Below are 6,779 nucleotides of genomic sequence, written 5' to 3'. Positions count from 1 at the left end.
AGGCGAGAGCGGCCCGAACCCGTGCCCAGACGTCACCGCCGGCGGCCACTCGGCACGGGAGCAGGCAACAGACGCAGCCGCTCGCACGGCAACAGGGCAGGAGACGCACGGCCGCGGGGGAGTGGCCACGCACGCACGCACTCGCACGCACACGGGAGCCCCACGTGCCAGACGCCAGCCAGGCCCCGGCGGGGATCCTCCCCCAACTCGGAGGGGGGGAGGCGCAGGCCGCGGTAGGCAAGAGAGCGACGCTCGGCCCCACCGCGGGGCCGGCAGACCCCTCGCAGAGAGGGGGCTCTGCCCAACACGCAACGGTAGTCACCCCGCATCGGTGGCCACTACGCGCAGAGGAGGGGCGGCAGCTGGGGGGTTCCGGTACCCCAAGGGCACCCTCTCGGATCGCTAGAGAAGGCTTTCTCACCGAGGGCGCATCGCCCCCACCCATTCGTCCCCCCCGACCGAGCCCCCGCGAAACGGCGTCCCAAAGGCCTCCAAGGGCCTGGGGGCAGGGGTGGGTCTGCGGTAAGGGATAGGCACAGGGCAATCCTGAGCGCTCGCGGCCAGAGCCCGACAAGGGGGACCGCCTTTGCCTCTCCACGCAGGCCATGCTCCCATCACCGCCCAGAAGGAACCTCGTGCCTCCACCGGGGCCACGAGAGGAGCGGAGACGGGCACAGCATGCTGGGCAAAAAATAGCAGCAGCCCTCGGGTGGCCAAGCGCCACAGCGCTGGCTCGGCCGGCACGGTCACTCACACGCCCCGCCAAGTCCTCTCCACACACACCCCTGGCACGACGCGCACCAGGGGACGAGGAGGCGCCCGCACCCACACAGAGGGGGGGGCGGGTTGGGCCTCCCTTACCGGCTCCACCACCTGCTCTTCGGACACACCACCGACAGCGGCAACCCGAGGGGGGTCGCTGGGGAACGGGAAACGACGCCACCACTCGGCCTCAGGCACCTGAGACAACCTGGAGCGCTCCAGGGGCACCACAGAGGGCCAGGTGCCACGCACTCAGCACGCCCAGGCGGTGAGCAGCGCGGCATGGGGACAGCCCTCCCCACCACAGGGGAGGGCCGCTCACCCCACAGGAAGCCAGGAGTGGCATGCGAGAGTGTCCGCTGCGTCAGAAGGCCCCACACCCACAGGCGCCCTGAGGCGGGAACCGTGGGAAAGTGGAGTCGGGCCGGAGCCCACACCCCCCCCGCACCCTTTCCCCCTACACACCCACGACAGCGGGTGGCAGAAGAGGAGGAGCGGGGGACCCGCGGGCAGAGCGAGAAGCACGGTCCCATTCGCCATGAATGTCCGTCCCTCGTCTGACGCGGCTTAGGCCCGGCCCGGGAGAACGCGACATCACCACATCGATCAGCAAAAAACGTGCCCAAGGAGGCCCCAGAGGGGGGGAAACACCCGGCGAGGACATCAACCAGAAGGACCTGCTTTTGAGCCTCGCCGGCACCCCTCGAGCCCAGGGCAAGGACAGCCGGGCAACCCAGGGAGAATGCCTGACACGCAGCACAGAGCCTTGTGGAACGGAACAGGGGTTGCCACAGCCACAGCCGGGTGCCCGCAGCGCAGAGTGCACGGGGTAAAGGACCCACGCCACCTGCCCACGCAGCCCTCGGGTGCTGGAGACCAGAGATGGCACCACAGCCCAGGCCACCTGGGGGTAAACAAGAGCCGGCAGCGCACAGGCCCACGCAGACGGCTCAAACAAGCGAGGGCCGAACCGGATTTGGCACCACAGCCAAGCCCGGAGCCCCGCACGCACCCAGAGGCCCACAGCTCTAAGGCAAGTCACTCAAACAGCGTGTCAGCACCTACCTGGCAAAAAAAAGTGCTCCTTTCAGGGGACAAAATACCCACGCCATCAGGCGGGGGCCTAGCCACAGGTCACCGGGACCTCGTGGGACCATGGCCCGGCCACTGGCCCCAAACACCACTCGGACCTCGTGGGACCATGGCCCGGCCACTGGCCCCAAACACCACTCCATTGCCCTACACACACACACACACACACACACACACACACACACACACACACACACAAAGGGGGGGGCCGCACCACGGAACCCCTAGGGCCATCTGGTCGACCCCCGGGAGCGTGGGGAAGGGTGTAGCCGGGACCGATAGCTGACGCGAGGCGGGTGGAGCGGTGTGGGCTGGGCCAGCCAGGGCCGGCCGGGAGCGGCCAGGGCCGGCCAGGGCCCGGCCGGTTGCGGCCAGGGCCGGCCGGCATTAGCCGGGGCCGGGCGGGAGCGGCCGAGATCGGCCGGGGCCGGGCGGGAGCGGCCGGGGCTGGCCAGGGCCGGCAAGGGCCCGGCAGGGATCGGCCGGGGCCGGTCTGGAGCGGCCGGGGCCGGTCTGGAGCAGCCGGGGCCGGCCGTGATCGGCCAGGGTCGGCCGGGGCCAGCCGGCATCGGCCGGGGCCGGCCGGGGCCGGCCGGGAGCGGCCGGGAGCGGCCGTGGCCGGCCGGGAGTGGCCAGGGCCAGGCGGGAGCGGCCAGGGTCGGCCGGGGCCAGCCGGCATCGGCCGGGGCCGGCCGGGAGCGGCCCGGAGGGGCCGGGGCCCAGCCGGGAGCGGCCGTGGCCAGGCGGGAGCGGCCAGGGCCGGCCAGGGATCGGCCGGGGCCGGTCTGGAGCGGCCGGGGCCGGCCGGGATCGGCCAGGGTCGGCCGGGGCCGGCCGGGGCCGGCCGGGAGCGGCCCGGATGGGCCGGGGCCGGCCGGGAGCAGCCGGGAGCGGCCGGGGCCAGGCGGGAGCGGCCAGGGCCGGCCAGGGCCCGGCCGGGAGCGGCCGGGGCCAGGCGGGAGCGGCCAGGGCCGGCCAGGGTCCGGCAGGGATCGGCCGGGGCCGGTCTGGAGCGGCCGGGGCCGGCCGGGATCGGCCAGGGTCGGCCGTGGCCAGCCAGCATCGGCCGGGGCCGGCCGGGAGCAGCCAGGGCCGGCCGGTATCGGCCGGGGCCGGCCGGGGCCGGCCAGGGCCCGACCGGGATCGGCCGGGGCCGGGCGGGAGCGGCCGGGAGCGGCCGGGGCCTGGCGGGAGCGGCCGGGGCCGGCCGGGGCCGGCCAGGGCCGGCCAGGGCCCGGCAGGGATCGGCCGTGGCCCGTCTGGAGCGGCCGGGAGCGGCCGGGATCGGCCGGGGCCAGCCAGGGCCCGCCGGGGATCAGCCAGGGTGGCTCCTCCCCTGGTCCGCCTGTTGTCCCCAGGTCGGGACTTAGAAAAATCAAGTTGTGAGGGTGGGGGGGGACCTGGCGGCGCTCGCCTCCTCCTCTCTCTCCCCACCGGCCCCGGCCCTCAGGACCGCCCCTGGACCGCCCCAGGACTGTCACTGACTCCCGGCTGGGACTGGGAGAGGAGGCGAGGCGCCCCCGCACCCCCCGATGGCCCGACCTCCACGGAGGTCGCGGCCGGTGCCTCCCCTCGCGGCGCCGCCTGGTCTGATCCCATCCGGTCCGTTCCGGTCCGATCCGGTCCCCACCTACGCAGAGGGCCTCGGAAAACTTGGTGAGAAAATCGGGGGCGACGACCAGGACCCCACGCGAGCCCGCGGACGGAACCCTCGCGCCATCCACGGACTTCCCCGCGAGGCTCATGCCGGTCCCCAGCCGCCCGGGTGTGACACGGAATACGTGGCCTGACGACCGGCCAGAGCCACAGGCCGAACGGCTTCCTCGTGCCGCACGTGCACACTCTCTCCCGTTCTCCCAGAGGCGGAGGAGGGGGCACCGGCGGGGTGCTGGTCCACCCCTCCAGGCAGCCCCCAACACCCCTAACAGGAGAGCGAGGAGGAGAAAGAGGACAAAGCGACAGCGCCACGGGTTTCCCAAAAAAACTAAGGGTTCAATCTTCCACGAGCCAATCGCGCCCTGACACCCCAGAGAAAACGGGAGGCTCCCTCTAGTGTCGCCGGCTTCCCGGAACTGCAGCTCGGGGACCGCCACCAAATGCCATCCCTTGCCGATATCGCCCACGCTCCGGCGGGGAGACGCTATATAAAAGCGGCCGCCAGGTGGCGGCAGGCAACCGCCGCGAAAGACACCGAGGCAGACCCCCCGAGCGCAGGGCCGTGAAGTCGCGTGGCCGGCCACCAGACCGCCCAATCTCGTGTCCCAGCCCACTTCGGAAGGGCGGGTGTCAGCCTCGGGAGCTCCCGGCGGGCACGGCGTGACTCCAGCAGCCCAGGGGAGACTTGGGAAACGCGCCCGGGCCGCTGCCGCTGGAAGAGGGGGGGCCCCGACTGCCCACGACACACACACACACACACACACACACACACACACACACACACACGCACACACGCGCACACACGCACACACGCACACACACGCACACACGCACACACACACCCAGGATGAAAACTGTTCCCTGTCAAGCATCAACCCTGAGCACTCACTATAAAAGTAAATGAGGAAACGCAGACAAGAGAGAAATCAAGCAAATAATGTGACTCTGAAGGCTGGACACCTATTGAGTCGAGAGAATTGACCAAACACCAGAAACTGCAAAAGAAGGTTTTCCTTCCAAGTCAGTTCCTCCGTAGTTAGCTACACAACGTTCTTTCACCAGTATTTCCCCCAAGAGTGCGACGATCCAAATAAGGTTTCCCAGTGCAAAGTTCATGGGCGCAGACTTCACACCTGTGATTCAAGTACACGTCTTTCAGGGCACCTAGCTGGCTGGCTCGGTCCAGAGGATCCGAGGAAGGCGACTCTTGATCTGTGGGGGTCCTGAATTCCAGGGCCACACTGGGTGGGTGTACAGAGCTGACAGGCCAAAGACATTTGAACCGCTATGTCGATTTCAAACACAACATAGGAAACCAAAACAAAAATCAGAAATAAAGTCACCCCTGGTCGAATGCTTTTTCTTTTTTTTTTTTTTTTTTTTTTTTTTTTGGTAGAGGCCACGGGAACCCTGTGATGTTGGCAGACAAAGAGACATGGTCAGTCCATCAATGAATCGATGGAACGGAACAGATACCCAAACAGATATGCCCAAGCCCAACAAAGGTTTCACCTGAGATGCCTAAATTATAACCATAACCGCTATTTCTGCTTCTGCACCCTCGCTTGCTAACCCATGAGGAGATGGAAAATTACCAGCAAACTTTCTATAGGCACTCTGTAACCACACAACCCCCGCCCAGAATTGAACCTGGCAGAGTGGCCGCTCCCGGACCCCCACCCGGCTCTGGGCCGAGAGAGAACAGTCATCTGGCACCAGAGAAACCCCCACCCAGAACTGGACGTGACAAAATGACTGCTCCCGGACCCCCCACCCAGCTCTGGGTGCAAGAGAGAGCAACCATCCGGCACCCCGCAGCTTGACAGGGAGACCCCGGCCAATCCAGAGGTGACACATACCCTAGCGGTGCCGACCAAGCAGTTTGAAGAATGACAGCCCTTTGACCTAACCAATAATCTGTTCCCAGCCTTTTCCCGCTCTGTAGCGCGCCAGTCATATTAGAGAGTTGCTGTTTGATTTTCCCGCGGTACGTAGTGATTTGTTAGGAGATACTATGATGTATGCTAAGTCCCTGCCTCCCCAAAAATAGTGCATAAAAAGTGCCGTGACCCATGGGGCGCCTGTGTGGCTCAGTGGGTTAAGCCTCTGCCTTCAGCTCAGGTCATGATCTCAGGTTCCTGGGATCGAGCCCCGCATCGGGCTCTCTGCTCAGCAGGGAGCCTGCTCCCCGCCCCCCCCCCCACCCGCGCCCCCGCCTGCCTCTCTGCCTACTTGTGATCTCTCTCTCTCTCTCTCTCTCTCTCTCTCTCTCCCTCCCTCTCTGTCAAATAAAGACATAAAATCTTAAAAAAAAAAAAAAAAAAAAGTGCCGTGATCCTGAGCTCAGGACCTCTTAGCGTCACCGGCAACGAGGGCGCAGAGGTCCGGGTTTGAACTCGTAATAAACGACCCTTGCTGTTTGGCTTTGACTCTGGACTCTGGTGGTCGTCTTTGGGGGGTCTCGGAATTTGGGCATAACACACCGATGCGCAAAGGCCATTCAAAGGAGGAAACATGGCCCACCTCCCCACGAAATCAGAGGATAGTCAGTCCAGTCATCAGACATCCACAAGCCCAACACGCAGGCAAGAAGGCAGACAAAGAAACAAGAAAACTGGGGGGCACCTGAGTGGCTCAATGGGTTAAAAAGCCTCTGCCTTCGGCTCAGGTCATGATCCCAGGGTCCTGGGATCGAGCCCCGCATCGGGCTCTCTGCGCAGCGGCAAGCCTGCTTCCCCCCTCTCACTCTGACTGCCTCTCTGCCTACTTGTGATCTCTCTCTGTCAAATAAATAAATAAAATCTTAAAAAAAAAAAAAAGAAAAAGAAAAAGAAACAAGAAAACTGGGGCGCCTGAGCGGCTCAGTCAGCGAAATGTCTCTGCCTTCAGCTCAGGTCATGATCTCCGGGTCCTGGGATTGAGCCCCGCATCCATCGGGGCTCCCTACTCAGCAGAGACTCTGCTTCTCGCCCTCCCGCTCTCTGACCCTCCTTCTGGATCCTTCGCTCCTTCGCCCGCCCTCCCTCCCTCCTTCCCTCCCTCCCTCCCACCACCACCAAAATTCTTTTTGAAGGAGAAAAAAAGGAAGAAGAAAGCTTCTATCCAAACAGCCAGACCTCACCCCTCCTACCAATGTGAACTCCAAACGGATCCCACACTTCCATGGGAAACAGAACACTGGAACACACGTGTGTGTGTGTGTGTGTGTGTGTGTGTGTGTGTGTGTCTGTCTGTGTGTCTGTGTGTCTGTGTGTCTGTGTCTGGGTGCC

The sequence above is a fragment of the Neovison vison genome, unplaced genomic scaffold (genome assembly GCF_020171115.1).
Source record: "Neovison vison isolate M4711 unplaced genomic scaffold, ASM_NN_V1 Scaffold_027, whole genome shotgun sequence".
NCBI lineage: Eukaryota > Metazoa > Chordata > Mammalia > Carnivora > Mustelidae > Neogale > Neogale vison.
The sequence above is the reverse complement of the archived record's forward strand: the minus strand, read 5'-3'. Positions refer to the sequence as shown.